General features: G+C 34.0%; 1 protein-coding gene and 1 pseudogene across 3 annotated transcripts in view; both read right to left on the bottom strand.

Moving 5' to 3' along the window:
- LRRTM4 (leucine rich repeat transmembrane neuronal 4) overlaps nt 1-20,222 on the bottom strand; it is a 712,063-nt gene that overhangs the window by 46,284 nt on the left and 645,557 nt on the right. The gene's annotated exons all lie outside the window — the stretch shown is intronic.
- On the bottom strand, nt 17,533-17,634 carry LOC141572004 (U2 spliceosomal RNA; annotated as a pseudogene).

Raw genomic sequence — 20,222 nt, 5'->3', positions numbered from 1 at the left:
TGTGAATGTTTTCCATTCATTTCTACTATCTCACCACCAACTGTCCCTCCCAGTGTCCCCCTGTCAGCTCTGCCAACTCCATCGCTCAACTGCTCAGGCCTAATATCATGGATTCTTACATGACGTTTTTCTTTCACAACCCACATCTAATCACAAAACAGTTTAGTAACTTTATCTCAAAAAACAAACAAACAAACAAACAGACATAATCTGCAGACTTCCCACCCTTCCACTACCAACTCCTTAGCCAGGCAATCATTTCTTTCCTAGTTTACAACAGAAGTCTCTTTTCTTCCACTTTGCCATCCCTACCATTGATTAAATATAAGTCAGACCATGTACTCCTCTGCTTAGGACTCACTAACGCCCTCCCATCGCAAGGAAAATAAAAACTTGACATTCAGGAACCTGGACGACTGGCCTGTGGCTGCCTCTTTGACTTGTTCTTTGTCCTTTTCCTCTCTCTCACTTGGCTACAGCCATCGTTGCTCCTTAATGATCCTAGAAGAGGCTATGCTTGTTTTTGAGGGTCTTTGAACTTTCTGTTTGCTTTGGCTGTAAGATCTTTCCCCAGTCACCATCATGGCTCCTTCTCTCACTTCTTACAGTTCCTACTCAAATATCACCACCTCAAAGACTCCTGCTCTGAACAACCTATAAAAAAAAAATCACCTGTGACTTGCTGTTCTACATGTTGTTTTATATTTCTTGATAGCATTTACCACCAGCTAATATTATGTTATATATTTATGTACTAACTTTACTTATTTTCTATCTCTCTGGAATGTAAGCTGAATGAAAATAAGCATATTGTCAGTTTTTATTAATTATTGTTTTCCCAAAGTGAGTGACACAAAATAGTCACTTAATTGACTTAGCCATTTTCCTTTAACTAGAGAGTTTTTTATTTTCTCTTATAAACAATGTTTTTCATCCTTGATTATAACTTAGGAGTAAATTCTAAGTAGCAAATAATATCATTTAAAAGAAGTAATCATTCTGTAGAATGATTCTCAATAAGGTTGTCTTAATTTATGCTTCTACTAACAAGGTATCAAAATATCTCTTTACCTATAATCTTATGAGTACTGAGTTATATAATCTTTTTTTCATATGTATTTCATTTACTTGTGAGGTAAGGTGCTTGTTTTCACATTTTGGATATTATTAATAAAACTGCTGCGAGGTCATTTATGTAAATAGTCTGCTACATAGTGAGTTATCAATACAGGTTAATAATTTTGAAAAAAATGTGATGTGTTGTTTTTTAAGAAGTCTTAAAATCTACAGAAATTGTATTCCAAATATATATATATATATATATATATATATATATATATATATATATATATATATATATAAAACTGGTTTGCAGCCTGTTGTGACTTAACTTGCTTATTGGGTTTCTCATTTTTCTCACTAAAATACTAAAGTCCCTGTATCAGTAGGATTATTGGCCTCTTAATGAACAGAGTGCTTTGAGATCAATGGATACACCACATTACAAAAGCATGCTGATTAGATGTGAATGTGTTTTCTCAAGGAACTAAAATCCAGGAGGTTTAGTTCTAGGCTTTATGAAATATTACAAAGTCTCTCTTACCAATTATACATACTTAGATTATTTTGACAAATATCACACTATTCAATAGTGTGGCAATATTGAAATTATTGGTCAAAATATTCGTAACTAAATCCACTGGAGAAAAAATCAGGAGAGAGTTGGAGGTAACTCATCTGAAAGAAATATAGAAATGGAAAGTCCCTCTTATTTGAATAAGCTTCATCAACCACCCGACCCCTACCTTTACTTCATCCTTACCTTGATGTGCCAGCTGTAGATCTTGAAATTGCCATATAAAAGGGATATCTTTCTGTTAAGACTTTGCTTCAAAAGGCTATTATCAACATGCTTAAATAGAGCTCCTGACACTTTGTAGGTACCCTCAAATTTGTTGAACATTCGTGAATTAATATTACCAAAGAAATATAAATATTTGCTCCCTATAACCCCTTAGCCGATGCATTTTATCCAATTTTGTAGTTATCACAAAGCAGCTTGCATAGGTGTGAAGGCCTAATGAAGATAAATAGACATTTTGAAACATGAGAGCCAGGTGAGGACATAAGAACATATTTGGAGGCTCTTGGGCATCCAGAAAACAGCAAGTGGACACCAACTACTTGAAAAGAGGGCAGCAGGCCACCTAAATACTCAGGGGAAGCATCCATGCTATCCCCTCCCCCTACATTGTGAGTTTACCTGTGGAGTTCCATCTGAGGGGGAAAACCCATTCCTTTATGGCTATCATTGCAGTTAGGTTGCTTGCCTTTGTTTCTACAATGTCTATAGCAAGTGAACGCGTTTATGTTTTGTGTTTGTGCAAGAGTCAACATGAGAAAACTGTGAACACTAACAGGACTGACTTCATGTGTGTCTGACCTGTGCACTCCAAGCTTAGAAGAGTCCCATGCTTGCTCTTCTCAATAATTTGTGAAGAAAGCCCTCACCTTTTCAATGTAATGGCCCTGAACACCAAGGAGGCAGACAGTTGAATCCAATTTCTCAATGGTTGAAAGTAAACCTTTATTTGAATTGGAAAGTACCGTAGGAAGTTGCAGGGATGCAGAAGGAAAAGAACACATAAAACTGCACGTCTTTCTTCCTTGGTCTCCTTCTTTGTTTTTATTATAGAATAAGTTCACTCATTTACTTTTCTTATGTTAATCTCCCATTTTCCTTACTCCCATTATACTAAATAAATTTTATAAGAATTATATTTCAAACACTGAGCTTTTCTTCCTGTAGCAATAAAACATTAAAATAACTTATACTCCATTTGATAAATGGAGTTATTTGAACTTCATAAAGCACTAAGAAAAAAATTTACGGTGTAACTGAATAATAAACACAGCTAGTAGAAGTCTTTGAGGTCTCGAAGGAAGAATGAAACAATGTGTGCTTCCTCGCATCTCTTATATCTCATCCAATTTTCAGATCTCGGATCCATTCTAGTCACTTAAACACCACATAAACTTCTTTGACATTTAATTATATTATGTATATGCTTGGTACTATAGAAGAACCGACAGAATGGGAACTTCATTGAGTGTTTTCCTGGCTGCTCACCAATGAAATGTACTGTGATAAGGGACAGTGGTTTACAAAGCCAGGACAGCTGTAAATTCTGCAGACTTAAGAGACTGTTGGGAAAGCCTGAGAGTGGCAGCTTGCTAAACTGGGGGCTAAATGGATTAGGGGCACTTGTTAGGATTGAAATGAGATTTAATAGGCTCAGCATGAGCTTGATAAGAGTCTGCATCACCAAGAGACACTCAATTCACTGTAATTATTGGCTTTTGGTTATAGATACACGTCTCCTCCTGCCCCAGTGCTACCCAGTGAAGGAGACTGTTATGAAGAAGCTCTTTTGCAATAAGGTAGCATTTTGTGCTTAGGCTGGAGATGGGATACATATTTAATTTGAACTGATACCTTCACTGAATTTTTGGATTAAAATAGGTCAGACTTAGGGAAAGTTTGCATATGTTTCTGCTAAAAAAACAATCTTCAGATTCACTGAAGGAGGAATATGTACACATATTTCATCTGGAAAGGTGTGCACAGGAAATCACCCCATGGGGAATTGTTTGTAGGAACTATTTTTCTTTTCTTAAATCATCATGAAGGGTATAATCTTGTTTCTGTCAGACAAGGACCATCTCTCATCAAATATTTCATCAGCTGTCTTTCATCAGCCCCGGTCTTGTTTGACTTTGCCTTGTGTCAGAGAAATAAAACAGCCCTGGGTCTATAGACAGTCTGAAGACAAGAAATCCCCAAAACACAGAATATGAAAATATCTATTACTATTTTGTTCTTTGTGATTTCTTATATATATAATACAGAGAGTGCCAAAAAAATGTATACACATTTTAAAAATGTGTATACATTTTAAGAATGTATTAAAATTGTGCTGATGGTAACCACTTTGAGCATCGCTTGGAATTGCAGAAGTCAAATGTTACTAGTATTCATCTTTTGTTACCAACTTATATTGAATATTACAATTTTAACACAGTTTTTTCCTTTTTTTAAATGTGTATACATTTTGGCACCCTCTGTGTATATATTAAATTATACACATATATTTGATGCATTTTAGATGTGAACTACTCGTTTATGTTAGCAATAAAAGAAATAATACCAGGCAGCAAAAAATGCTAGACATTCAAAATAGCTTTTGGTTTTATTACCTCTGCAGCCATGGTATGGGGCAGAAGAGGAAGATAGAGGGGCATGTTATTATTTCAGTAAACATTTTTTTAGGATAGTTTTAGATTTACAAAAAAAAAAAAAAAAAAATGAGAAGAGTTTTTACCAAAAAGATAATACAGAGAGTTCCCATATACTGTAACACTCAGTTTCCTCTGTTCTTAACATCTTACATTAATAAGGCACTAGTCTTACATTGTGACAATTATTGTACTAAATTGGGACACTGTTATTAACTAAAGTCCATTGAGATTTCCTTAGTTCTTACCTGATGTCCTTTTCCTGTTCCAGGATCCTGCATTACATTGAGTATTCTTGTCTCCTTAACCTACAGTGGTCTGTAACAGTGTATTAGACTGTGCTCAATTTTGACACCTTTGACAGTTTTAAGCAGGAGTACTAGTCTGGTATTTTGCGGCATGCCCTTAATTGGAATTTATCTGATTAGACTGGGATTTTATAGATTTGGGGGGAGGAAAATCACAAAGGGAAAGTGCCATGCTCACTAAATTTGTCAAGGATACATACTATCAACATAACTTATCACTGATAATCCCTGATCACCTGTTTGAGGCAGTGTTTGTCAGATTTATCCATCATAAAGTTACACTTTTTTCCCACCCTTTTCCATACTCTACTCTTTGAAATGAAAGCCAACACTTAAGGAATAGGGAATTAGGATCTGTCTTCTTGGGGAGGAATACCTACATAAATTATTTGGAATTCTGCATTGGACATTTTTCTATTCCCCCTCATTTCTTTACTTATTCAATCACACTTTAATATTAGTATGACTCATAGATATTTATTTTATACTTTGGGTTACAATTTATATTTATTTTGTTGTTCAAATTGTTCCATTTTTGGTAATTGTAAGCTCTTAAGTTGGCTCTTTAAATCCCTTTGACATGGATATCTACTTTGTAAGAGTACAATAATATTATATTGATAATAACCATAGAAATATTGAAAAGTCTTCAGAAGCCAAAGAAATGCAACTTTATCTGTCCTCTGATCAAAGGTCAAGCAGAGGTTTTGGTGAAGAGGATCTGTCAAATCCTGCTCACTCTTTCCATCAACTCTTCTAAAGTTATATCCAGGTAATGATCAAAGTAGGTGACACTTCTACCCAGCACCCAGTTATATCATATATTTTCCTCCACAAATAATGAGAATACTAACTATGCTCACCTATTATAAGAAACCTAACCAATTCCAGCACCTATTCATAGATCCCAGGGTGAAAACAAGTTTGCAATAGTCTCCTCTTATACTTAGAGGGTATGTTCCAAGGTTCCCAGTAGATGCCTGAAACCAAAGATAGTATTAAAAACCATATATACTGTTTTTTTCCCTATAGTGCATACCTATCATAAAGTTCAATTTATAAATTAGGCCTACTAAGAGATTAACAATAACTAATAATAAAACAGATCAATTAAGTCCAGAACTTTAAAGTTTTCACTTAAAGAGAGCATGTTAAGCCTTCTCTTTGGTATATTTGAACTGCCAGCATCACTACTCTTGCACTTTGGGTAATTTATAAGGTAAATTAAGGATTACTTGAACGCATGCACTGCAAAATTGAGATCTGATCGCTGAGACGGCTATTAAGTGACTAATAGGTGGGAAGTGTAGACATTGTGGATATGCTGGGCAAAGGGAAGATTTATGTCCTGGGCGGCAGGGAGCAAGGGATTTCATCATGCTACTCAGAACGGCACATGATTTAGAACTTATGAATTGCTTATTTCTGGAATTTTCCATTTAATATATTGGACCACAGATGACTACAGGTAACTGAAACCATGGAAAGTGAGACTGTGGGTAAGGGGGTACTACTGTATGTACCATGTAAACAAATGAGAAATAAGCCACCCCTACAACGTCCACTGTCTCTGAGTCAGATGTAGGAAACCTCTGGCCTTGACATCACCAGGTGGTTTTTGTGCCTTGAGTCAGTGGCAGATAGAACTGTAAAGTGGGTCAAGGGTGTCTTTATATGCACCTTCTCCTTCTTCTTTACTGTTTGTATTTCAGCAGAAATCTTACCCCAGGGCACTCTGTGATTTCTGACTGTCAATTTGACTCTACCCATCATAGACAGGAGCATCTCAAAAACCAAATAACAGAGCATACAGTAAATTGCCTAATGCTTTGACTTGTTACTTAATGCAATTCCATTTGACAGACATTTATGCAGTAGTAATTCTATGCTATAGATGGGCATTGTACAAACTAGCAGTCTGGAAGGTGAGGCAGATACATGCATAATTATGATGCATTGTGATTAGAGAAGTGTTGTAGTTTGATAGATAGATAGATAGATAGATAGATAGATATACAGATATAGATATAGATATAGATATAGATATATTGCTACAGAGAGAAAAATGCTTATTTCAAATGAATCATTAATTGTATTTATGGCATTAGTTAGAAGGAGTGATGATGCAGAATTTAAAAAGGACTTTCCCTTCATCTCACGAATGAAACCTAGAAAACCAACTATAGGTATTGTTTTAGTTCCATGGGGTTAATCTTTTAACTACCTCTTCACATCCTCACACATACTCACATATTTGCCATTGTATCCCTGGCACTCATCACAGAGCCTGATAATATAATATATAGTAGGTGCACAATAAATGTTTCTTGTTCATACATCTTATTTTATTTTGCAATTTAAAAAAGTAGATGTTATTTTTAAAGCAGTTTTAAGTTCACAGTAAAATTGAGTGAATAGTGCAGAGATTTCCCTTATATCCTTTGCCCGTATATTTACCCAGCCACCCCCACGATCAAAATTCATATACATTTTGACCCAGTATTTTTGCTTCTAGGAATAGACTTACAGTAATATTATCATATGTGCAAAATAAGAAATATACAGGATTATTCACTGCGTCGTTTTTTTATATAAGCAAAATATTTTCAAACAGCCTAAATCTTCACAAGAGGAGTTGGACTAAGTAAATTATGGTCCATCCATAAAATGGATTAAAATAAAGAATGAGGAAGCTCTCTATCAGCTAAGAAGGAAAAATAGTCAAGGTATAATATTAAGTGAAAAAAATCAAAACAAGGTGCAAATGCGTGGATTCATTGTGTTACCATTTGTACTAGAAACTTAGCAAAATAAGAATATACACGTTTGGATAAGAAACTAATGATAGTAGTCTCTGGACAGGGAAAGAGTGGAGGGGTGAGGAGTAGTGGGGAGAGGACGTGAGTGAGAAGGAGCCTCACTATATGCCTTTCTTTTTTACCGTCTGTTTTTTGGAACATATGAGAATATTATCTATTTAAATAAATAATGTGATAATAAAAATAGTTAAAAAATACTTTTTTGAGTCAATGATTTTTTCATACAGAAAGACTACAGCTGATGCGACCAACTAAAACTTAAAGATGGACTAATTCTGTGAATTACGTTAACATGTTTTGTTTGCAAGTAACAGAAAAGTAAGTCCGAGATCTTAGGTACCAGGCAGACTGTGTTGCTCCCTTACAGTGAGGGGTCTGGCCCTAGGTCTGCCAACAGCAAGGGGTTCAAACTGAATTAAGATGCCCTGCCTCAGTCGCTCAGCCCCACTGCTCTTTGCAAGTCCACTTGGCTAGAAATATGGCCGATGAATGATTAAATTATCCCATGAAATGCATGATTACATTATTTAATATCCATTAATTTAAATGATTTCAAATCTGTAATAGTTTAAAGCAGGATCTGGCAGATAGTACTATGCAATGTTAGTTTTCATAATAAAAGGAGCATAGTAATTGTACTAGTAAACATAATAGCTATTATTTGTAATGGATTTTTAAAAATGGATTTTTTTTGAGGATCACAAAAAGTTGGGAATACATATTGGGATTGGGCAAAATCATAGACTGCTGCTGAAGCCGAGCATTAGAGGTAGCAGGAAAACCTGATTTTGCAGGTACACATAAAGTAAATATTTATCAGAGATGAAACAGAATGATGTGGAATGGAGCAGAATAGAATATTAATGTAGAGGAATAAATTCGTATATTGGGGATATTTTAGCTGTCACTGACAAATGGTGACACTCTTCTGCCAACTGTTATATCCTTTCAACTAACTTTTCCCCCTCTACTTTCTCTAATAATTTTTTCAGTTTTATTTTTGTCTCTTGTTTATTATTATAATCATTATTATTTTTATGAATTTTGAAATGGGGGTTAGAATTCCTTAGACTGTGTCTGCTGAATCCTTCCAGAACAACAGATATAGTGTGGAGAACATCAAGGTCACAAATCTGCACTATTTCCTCCCTGCTTTCCTCTGTCTGCCTGGAGAAGGTGACCTTGCTGGTATCAGACAGAATATAATACCAAAAAAATAAAAAATAAAAATTGTTTGTCTGCCAAGGCATTCGTCAGACCATTAGCAGACCCTTCCCCACTGGGTGAAAGCACTAAGATCACCTTCAGAACTGTGGTCACCAAGTGTTTACTGGATGCTTTGATGATGGACCCACAGAGATCAGCAGTGTAATTAATGACTGATCTCCAGAACACAATGTTCTTGAGCTGGCCCCCCATCAAAAAAAGTATGTGAGCATTAGAAGAAAGCAGATTCATACATCTATTATGATGAATTCTAATCTCTAGGAGTGGAACCCAGGAATCTGTAGTATTTTTTAAAAGTCCCTAATATAATTTTAATGATAAGCCACTGTTGACTACTTTCTTAATAATCAGTTCCTGGCTAGCTCCATGCTTCATAAGCTAGTTCAACCCTGTTAGTCATAAATTTCAGTTAGTGACACTGGTGGAAAAGGCCCTAGTTTTCACCTTATTTCCTTTTCCTTCTCCCTTGCTGTGACCTGCCTCAGATTTGTAAGGGATTATCTGAACACTGCTTTTCCTTGAGGTAAAGTTGGCTGGCTCTTTCTTATAAAAACAAAATAAGAAACAGAAATGGCTTTGCATGGTTGGGAGAAGTGTACCCACTCTGAGTTGCAGTGCACAGAAGCAAAGACACAGTTGTGTAGTTGCCCTGTGTGTTTAGGTTAAGTCAGATAGTTCTAGTAATTCTTGAAAATGATATTAACACTAGATTCATTTGCAGGGGTCAGAAATCTTAAAAATGAAGTGAGCCTTACTCTCTGAAGAATGCTTGGATACAAACGAGGAGGAGAAAGGAAGAACATTTCAGAGGAAGGGAACAGCCTGAAAGCCATGGGGAGTGGAGTGCCAGGAGTGGCATGGTTGTTTCTAGTATCAATGAGCAAACAGTCTCAATAGCTTGATAATTCATTGTGCTGTATAGTAGGCAATGATAGTTCATAGATAATATGCGATTAGATTGGAAATTTGGTTGAGGTTGTTGCTGAGTCTAAGGTTTTACTGTTGTACTAAAGTTGACTTATTATAGAAGTGAAAAATAAGAAAATTGAGGCTGTCCACAATGGCGTTGGGGTTGGGATGTAGAAGATAGAGCAATAGAATAAGATTAATACATAATGAGACTGGGGATGGAATAAGTAATACCTTGTTGAATCCTCATAGTGATACTAGTTACTTTTAAATGACAAATAATGGCCTCGGAAAGGTTAAGTAACTTATAGGAGGGTACACAGCTAGTGAGTTAGGGAGAGCACATTCTGTTACTCCATTGTTGGCACTAGACATTCTGGGGAACAGTCAGAATTGCAGCCAGAGAGTAAGGCTGTGCCCAGAACATATCTGCTCAAGTCCTCTGCAACTGCCTTGGAAAAGTTCCTTTAGTATCATTTTAAAATGAAAAGTGCTTTAAAATATGCTTTAATTCTCTTTGAACAGGAGATCTTTTGAATGATCCTTTCAAATTTGTATCAATGAGTCTGGATTACTGAGTAACATCACCTTGCTTCAGATATGACAGGTTTATACCTTTCATGTGAAAAAGATTGGTTTTCTTCTCCAGGGAAGAAGAGTTGTGGTATTTAACATAGAGCATATCATCACTCACAAGATATAATCATGTTGGACATAACACTAAGGGGTTTCATACTCTCCTCAATTTCAATTGAATGGAAATTCAAAGAAATTTCATTAAAAGCTAATGAGGATACAGACAGCTCTAGAAGCATGGAAATTGTGATTTTGTGGCCTTTGGTCAAAGAAAAGAAAAAGATGCTACAGCGCATTATTCTTTGTAATATATATTTAAGCTGGTAATATATTTCCTCTCCCCTAAACACACAGTAGTTTTTTTATTTAAAAAATAATAAGACAAAGGGTAAATTAAACTTTATTCACTTAAGCGTTTTCTTTAAACTTATTTTTAAAACATAATGTTTTATTGATTTGTTGTGTTCCTTTCTTTATAAGACATATGTCTCATAATATCAAATTTCTACTTTAAAAAACTTTAAAAAAATCATGGCAACTATGCTTTCCTTACATCTGTGACTCACTGCATGAAGTTGGATATATAATGGTCTCTCAAACTCCTCAGTTTGAGTGAGCAAATGCTCAGATGACAAAAGTATTGTAAAGCAAAAGGAACATGATAACCAGTTTTCCTTTCTCAGTTCCTCACAAATATAATACTGATGCTTTCCAAATTCTCACTCTATGTTCCCAAGCCAATTAATATTTAAAGTCATTAGGGACATAATCTTGAACATGAAAGTTCCCCGATATATCACCACACCCACACATGCAGACATTTATGCACACAGACATACAACTTTCCACATGTTTCCTGAGAATATTATTTTTAAAAATGGGTTAATCCTCAAAAAAATAAAGAAACAAAGTAAGAAAATCTCATACACTGTTTAAAATTGAAAGGTGAGAAGTAATGATATACATTAAATGTTAGTGAAACCAGTAAAAATAATGTCCTAAATAATTGTTGGCATGGTTATGAAACAAAGCAAATACCAGGAATGGAATAAATAATGTAATAAATAATATTCTGTGACTAAAACCCCATATTATTTTATAAACAATTGATAAAATAAAATAAAGTTAAACATATCACTCTATAATTTGGGGATGAGGTAAAGGTAAACAATAATAACAATAGCCAGTATTTATTGATATCTTATATGATATATGTATTATATAATTTCATCTCCTTTCAAAAGAAAAAAAGAAGAAAAGACAAACAACATCTGAGGTAAATAGTACAATTTTTTTTTAATTATAAAAAAAAGAAAACCAAATCACAAAAATATTTATTTGCTCAAGGTCATAAAAATTGTATGTATACTTCCTAAATCAAAAGACATATATAGAAAATCAAATGTCATCAATGTGGTAAAAGTGCTGAAAGAATCTAAGAATAAGGAAGCACTCTATATTAAAAACAACTGAGACTAACCAACTGGGATTGGAAAACAAATCAATAAACAAATGGTATTTTCACATTCGGTTCATAGGGGAGGTAGTTAAATTGATAGCTCTCACTTCATAACATTAAAAAAAAAATTCTATTTCAAGAAAATCATAAATGAAATTGGAAATCAAAGACTTTGCTATACCCAACAATGATATTTTCCACTGTTAAAACTGTGATTCATCTTTTAGATTGTTACTCCCAGCCGACCTCTACAATTAAATCTTCAGTTGACAAAACAGATAACATCAGATGGAATTTGCTCAAATTCCAACCATCCTATCTAAAATTTGACTTTCATATGCAACCATCCTTCGTTCCTTCATCCATTTTTAACAGCCTTCCTGAAAAAGGTCAATGCATCTACTTTTTCCTTTTCCAAGAATTACGAAAAAAAAAAAAAAGAATTACAACCCATCAGTATGTACCCACTGTGTCATCTGAATTTTCAACCTCAGTATCCCCTTGGTATGCTGCTGTGTCCTAACAATGCCCATCTTAGCAAAAACGGCAACTACAACAAAACTTTCTAGATCCCACATGTATCTCCAGATAGCCATCTCATAGTTCTCTTACTCGTAGTAAAATCTCTTAAACAAAAGATAAAGGAAATAAAATACACTATTTTCTCAATTCTTTATTTAACACAGGTTTTTGCTCATGCTACAACAATGAAAGCTATTTAATTGTAATTTAACTTAATGAATGCTTTTTAAATTCTCATCTTACGTGGTGTCTCTCATTCTATGTTAGATAGTCTACCTCCTACGTGGCCTCTTCATCTTGGCATCCGTCAGGTCTCCACCTGAGATTTATTTTTTTGTCCTATAACATTCTGTCCCTATGCTCTCTAAGTTCCTGCTGCATCAAATTAGAAAAGGCAAGACAGAAGGCCAGATGAGGGCCAGGGCTATAGCAATGTAAGTAGGGTTGAAGAAGAGAGAAGAATTTAAAATCATCCCAGGCCCCCATGGGAGTGGGAGTGAAGACAGAACAGAAACCTAAGATAAATCATGGCTTTGTTTCAGCCTTAATCTCTGAGAGGTGGAATCACTGGAAAAACTTTTTCCATAAAAATAATGGAGTCTGTTTTAGATATGTTCAGTTTGAAGGAATTCGATATCGTTACCCACCTATATGTGATTTTTAGTGGTTTTTTTCCTGTAGATAATTACTAATAATAAATATATCATCAATTATCATAAAATTAATCAAGAGACTGAAACTCGCTTTCTACTAAAAATAATAGAAAAAAGTCATTAATTTATTGAGCTGATAATACTGATAATGTACATTTATTATGTAATACTATATGAAACTGTGAACATTTTTACTGCTCTAATAAAATTGAAAATCATTGAGGCAAAAAAAAAAAAAGAAAAGAAAAAAGAAAAAAGAGCTGGAAGCAGTTGTAGTATTTGAACTCTCTATTATATCCATTCTCTGGAGACTGTGACCATTAGTGCAAATGGGTAGGACATCACCTAACACATCTGACAGCCATTTCTTAAACTAAAAATAAGGTGATTAGATATATGTTTTGATCTGAAGTCGTGGAATGTGTCGGCATACTGAGCAGGATACTCTATCCCACTGACACTATAAATATAAAAAATAAATAGGAAATGTTGATGAATGTAAGAAATAAATGGGAGACTAATTTTGAGCAGCCTGTGCTAAGAAAAAATGAGTTCCTCCTACAACATGTCATTTATTGTATAGCAAAACAAAGCCAAACTTTTGGAACCATACATTTAAGAAGGGACGATTGTGCTTTGTTTAAATGTATCCCAGAAACAAGGTTCAACAACTTGAGAAAACCATAAAAAGTGAGTAATTTAGATATCTGGCCCCCTCTGCTCCAGGTGGAATTAAATGAACATGGCAGAAAGATTTACATCCCTGGGTATTATGTATAAATGAGGATAGAAGTCTATCTCTATTCTTCCCTGAGTTCTAATATAATTGTCATATATATATATATATATATATATATATATATATATATATATATATATATATTAAACACATGTTTATTATATGTATATAAAATAAACACATGTTTTTGTTTTTTTAAAGAGGAAAACCTTCATTTCTGAAACATCTTGGAGAAATTTAAAAAATATTCTTCTATATGAAAAACTTATAGAACCAGATTGAAAGAGACCATGAAGACCAATCCATTTAAAAGGAAATCAGGAATTAGGTAAAATAAAAACAACTAATGGATATTGACAACATTTTGCTTGCCTGGCATGGATCATTTCCTTTGATTCCCCAGGCCTCTTGCTATTAACTGCTTTGAAAAGAGGTACACTAGGAGATAATGTGCTAGCTAGTACATCCAGCAAACACTCATCCCAGGAGGGAGACTGAAAAGGTGGGCTTTCTCCCTGAAATGGCAACATTTCCACCTTATTAAAGTGGGATGTAATGAAAATACTAAAGTTTTACCAGGCAGCCATAAGGGCAAAAAGAAATGTACCAGTGAATTCACTCCTTGGCCATCTTCATAGTACACTGCCCAGTGTGTACTAGAACAGAATCTAATAACTTTTTGAGGAAATTCCAAGCAAATCAATCTATACTGGTTTTGGATAATGGTAGAATTGAATAAACCCTTAAAATTAAATGAGCAAAAATAGAGAATCAAATATGGCTCATGAAAAGTATTTAGTAAAATTTCGATAGCAGGAAAATATGATATTCCAGATTCAAAGATCATATTTTCAGGGGGAAAAAATTTACTCCAGAGAATACATTCATTTTTAAACAGCATGTACTTTGTGTTCTCAGAACAATTGAAATAAATCATAAACTTCACGAAATTAGAGCTGTAAATAAGAGTTGCTAGATGTGAAAATGATAGGAAAAATGAGTTGACTACACAAAAGGTAGAAATAAAGAGAGCTAGATATTACAATATGGAATGTAAGTAAACTAAAGTGTTACAGTAGAATTAAAAATGACATTAAGATAATAAAAATAGAAATTAACATTGCAGAAAAATGAATTAGTAATTTATTAGCTGCTAAAAAGAGAATAAGGGATTAAAAACAGATAAAGTTGGGCTTCCTAAAGAAGAAACTAGTAACATTATAGTAGATCATAATAAAAGAAATAATGGGACACAAACAAGAGATAAACTTTACCTTGGTGAAGAAAACCCTGAACCTTCAGAGGCAAACACCTCATTATATTCCAAATGATTTAAAACCAACATATAAAGAAACAATGATCACTCCAAACTAACCACTAACTGTAACTGGCTTCATAAATATAGAACATCAAGGCTAAAGAGGAAACTAATCAATACTTTGCAGAACACATGTACAAGTCACTCTGAAGAGATAAATCAATAATAGCTATTAAGTGATGAAGGCGGGATGTGCCCCTAAGTCTAAATAACTTCAGAGGTTAACTTTTAAGCAACATACACCTGCCCACTGGCCTAAGGGGATTTGAAAGAACATGTTCAATACCACTGATTCTTTTTCCAGCCAAGATTTTACTCATATGAAAATAATTAATTTCTTTTAGTTATCCATGAAGCAATGAAAAACAATACCCATGAAACCTTTTAAAGTACTGGAAAGAGAGCTACCTTAAAAATAACATTTAAATATAATAAATTGTGTCAAAAAGCTACAAGTAAAATTAACAATAATGAGGAAGTGGGAAAGCAGAAATTGTACAAAATATAAACAATTTCATTATTTTGTATTGAATGGAATGAAAGATTGTACATCAATTTTGATGCAAAGATTTCAAAATGAAACAATCAAGTAAAAAAGTAAAAGTTAGTATGTATGGTACAATTAAAAATAAGTTACACAACATGCAAATCACAGGAGGAGAGCAAAGAAGCATACCTTACCTCATCCTTATAGCAAAAGACTAGAGAAAAATACATCCAGATAGAAAATAACAACAATAAAACTAAACCAGAAATAATTAATTTGAAAAAGTAAGACCGAATAAAACACCTTTAGTTAAATTGGATAAAAAATTTCAAATAAAAAACTCACAAATTCAGTAAATGTGGTGGTTTTAAAATATATTCACAGATTCTCTGATACTCTTTAAGAGGTAAAGCCTAATTCTTCTCCTTTTGTGTCGGTCGGACCTAATAACTCACTTCTAACAGAATAAGGTGGGAATGATAGTGTGTGACTTCACAAACACTGGGCCATAAAAAGCACTACCACTTCCTTGGATTGCTGGCTGGAGAGGAACATGACCGCCTTAATGTGTGAATATTAAAGCAGTCTTGGAGAGGCTCATAAAGCAAACACTCATGTCTCCTCCTATCAATAGCCATGTGAATGAGCCATCTAGGAAGTGGATCCTCTAGCTCTAGTCAAGCCCTCAAATAGCTGCCACTCCCAATGACACTCTGACTACAAACATATAAAAAACCTTGAGTTAGAGCTACCCAGCTTAGCTGCTACTGAATTCCTGACCCAGAGAAACAGTGAGATAATAATTGTTTGTTATTGTAAGGCACTAAACCTTGGAAGAAATTGTTATGCAGCAATATGTAACAAATACAGTAAAACATACATACATATATTCCCAAATAGTTATATCCATTTTCAATAATAAATCCTAAGACAATGGAACAGAATTAAATTCAATGTAATAACTTAGGCAAATGCAAGCATAGGGACATATTAATATCAATCAAGTATGTACTAAAATTCAACTTGTATTTTGCATTAAAATTGAAGGTTACTTTCTTACTGTTATAAAGAATAAAAGAAACAAGGTTTACCTTCTATCTTTGTACTATTTTAAATAATTTTGAAAAATGAGTTTGTATGGAAAATAAACAGCTATGAATACATAGTCAAACAGAAATCATAAGAACATTCAAAAATGAGGCATTTTTGTGCTGCTTGTTATTCATACTTAGCACACACAAATGCACACACACAAATGCATACACAAACATGCTAAAATAGTGAGCTATTCCTACAAGTATGTATATAATGTTGCATTTTTATTAATGTAGCAGAAACAAACTAAATAATATCCTGGAGTGTATTTAGTTAACTATCAAGAAAATGTGTAATTAGACCTCTACATCATTTATATAAAAATAACTTCCAAGTGAATAACAGCAATATATGTAATAAAAATGTAAAAATTAACAAACTAAGTTTTTAAAAATGCTCTGTTCATTGAGAATGGGAGTCAAGTACTTAAAAAACATAATAATACACAAAACAAAAGCATAAGGACTTAATTGACTTAATTAAATAAAAGTGGAGACTTTTAGACATCAAAAACAAACAAAATTAAAGAGCCAATAGCATATTGAAGAATATTTGCATTATATGTTCAGAAACATGTTCAATTTAAATAAAGCAGTACTTAGAAAAATAAATGGAAACATATGAACATATATGTCTTACTTTCTAATTATAAGGTAATACATGATGCATTTCTTGCTGCTGTAACAAATATATTGTAAACCATTCACTTTCAGTCCATTTGACTTTTTACACAAAGGCCTGAGTTCAATGACAGGGAAAAACTTATGCTCCAATGGAAAACTATGCATTGTCTATAGGACATTCATTTGGATTACTTTATTCTCATATTTCCTGGTCTTTGAGCTATTTTACAATTCTGTGAGTTGGAGGTAATGTATAGTAATGCAATAATAATTTTTGTCTATAGTCATGCAAATTTTGTCTTGTTTGGTAAAGATTCAATTGACTCTTCCCAATCTCCTCCTCCAATGGAAAACCAATTTTCCTCCATTTGCACCATCGCTCAAAATTCCTGATCTATAAATGTGTCTGTTTTTTGAATCCTCTTTTAATAGTTATAACATATGAGTATGTCTGATTCCCTCATAAATTAATGAGTAGAAAAAATTAGAAAGTGTTTATTTTATATCTGCATTATTGTCATAATTTTATCTTTTTGAAAAAAAAATTTAAACTGGTAAGAACAGATACTATACTTGATCTTAGCCAAAAGGCCGAGAAGTGATGAAAAAAAATTTTTTTAACAATGATGCTTGTTTCAGAATACAAAACCGTTTTCTTTCAACTGATACTCATTAATTACATTTACATATAATGTTTTCAGGTTGTTCTAGAGGTGTCCTCATGTTCAATCAATAAATTATAAGCCATTTGATAAATTCTTATTCTGAATTCACTTCGCTGAATTAAGCATCAGGCTATATTATCCTGAGTATTGCTTATGTTTGTGACACTAACACAAAAGTAGACAGAGAAGAATGAGACATAGTTCTTGCCCTTAGGGAAGTTAGAATATAATGGGGGATCTAGCTATTAATTATTCTGTACACAGTAGAGACTTTTGTCAATATCTGCTGAATGAATGACCAATTAACAATGATTCAAAAAGTACCAAAGGAGTGCTAGCATTGTTTTCTGGCATTTCAGGAGCAGATAAAGGTGACTGGTCACAGGAAGTTTCTAATGGCAGTGTAGGTGTTTGGGACTCAATTTGTTGGATTAAGAATGAATAGGGTTTGAATGGATAGAGAGGATGATGGCAAGCTTTCTAAATAGGGAAACAATGTGAACAAAGAAATTGGGACATATTTCACAGAATATATCTAGTGAACATTAAATGACACTTTAAACACACCCAATTCCTCCATTTGGGGGTATAGTTTATTCATTTATTTATTTGTTTATTTAGACATATTTGCTAAGCATTTGCAATATTCTAGGCAACTTTTCCAGGAATTGAGGCTATAGTAATATGAACTAGGCAGTCAGGTTCCAGCACTCATAGTTCACATTCTAGTAAGACAGATAAAGTAAACTTTAAAAATAAATGCATCAGATACTTTTAGAATAGGATGTGCTATATAGTAAAGAAACTGGAGAAGTAGAGTAGAGAGTGACTAGAGGCAGGGATAATATTATATGTCCAGGAAGTTTTAGACAATCAAAGAAGTTTCCCTACACATGGAGCATTTTACCTGAGACCTCAATGTTGAGAAGTGACCCATGGATTGGAAACTGAAAAGTCCAACACACAATGGGGAATGGGCAAGACCAGAACATAAACAAAGGTGTGTGGTGAGTAGATATAGAGCAACATGAAGGGGTGCAATACTGAGTGGGGGGAATCCCTGTTTCAGAGATGAAAGTAGTGATTTTTGGTAGGCTGAATGACCCCCCAAAGAGGCCCATGTCCTAATCCTTGGAACCTCTGATTATGTTACCTTAAGTGGCAAAAGGGATTTTGCAGATGTGGTTAAAGGGAGATGTGGGATGTGGAAATTATCCTGGATTATGTGGGTGGCCTCAATGTAATCACAAGTGTTAGAAGAGCAGGAGGTCAGACAGGATTAGGTCATTTAGAATCTTTTAGACAAGGACGAAAAATAACATGATCTGCTTCGCATTTTAAAAAGTCATTCTAAATGCTGGGTGGAGAATTGGATTGAAGGGTCTAAGAGCTGAAGCACAGAATAGTTAAGAGGATATTGTAACAGCCTAAGCTAGAGATAATGGCTGGTGGAAGCATTCTGACAGTAGTAGGAATGTAGAAAAACGAATGGGTAGCAATGGAAACACAGGAAAATGGTCTGATTCCAGATATAGTCTGAATATATAGTGAATCGATATACTGATGGTTGGCTATAATGGAGAGAACAAGGTATTATTGATGACTTCTAGTTATTCGACTGAGCAGTTCTATGAATGGTGATGCCGTTTAGTGAATGAGGGTTCTGAGGAATGAGGGTTCTGAGGATGACTGTGAAAACAAGTTAAAAAGTCCATTTTATATATACAGAGGGTGCCGACAAAATGTACACACATTTTAAGAAAGGAAAAAAAACTGTATTAAAATTGCAATAATATATACCGATAACAGATGAATACAAGTTATGTGTATAATTTTTTTGGCATCCCCGGTATTACGTATAAGATGATGGATATACATCCAGCTATTGAATATACCGTCTGGTGTTCTGTGGAGAAGTCAGAGCTAGAAATACAAATTTGTGCATATAAATGGTGTATAATTTCATGAGACTGAATGAGGTTACCTAGGGAAAGAATGTAGAGGTTGATATGAAGATGGTCTGGAATGGAGCCTGGAGCATTAAAACATTAAGAGGATAAGTCAAAGAGAAAATTTCAGAAAAGAAGAATGACAAAGTACAGGTGGTAACATAGGAGGGAAACCAATAAATTATGGAGTTGCAGTCTCCAAGAGCAGAAATTATTTTATGACACAGTATTTACTTTTTCTGAATGTATTAAAACAAATCACAGAAGTGAACACTGACTGTGCTAACACAGAGTAATTGATGACCTTGATAAAAGTAAGTTTCATTGGAGTTGAATAGACGGAAGTTCACCTAGACAGTTGAGGTGACAATGAGAAATAGGAAAAGGTGGTTGCTTATGAGCAAGTGTTATCTCTAAATTTTGCTATGGAAAATGCCAAAGAAATGGCATGGTATATGTACTGAAACATTTTTTTCTTAATATTGAAGATGGTAGGTCATTATCAAATACAACTGTTAACAACACAAATAATTTAGGAAGAATAACAGAGAAAGATTACAGGAAAATCACCAAGTTA

Source organism: Rhinolophus sinicus, chromosome 2 (genome assembly GCF_057876585.1).
Source record: "Rhinolophus sinicus isolate RSI-liver-muscle chromosome 2, RSI-T2T, whole genome shotgun sequence".
In the NCBI taxonomy this organism is placed as follows: domain Eukaryota; kingdom Metazoa; phylum Chordata; class Mammalia; order Chiroptera; family Rhinolophidae; genus Rhinolophus; species Rhinolophus sinicus.
Note: the sequence above shows the minus strand (reverse complement) of the source record. Positions and strands in the feature narration are given on the sequence as shown.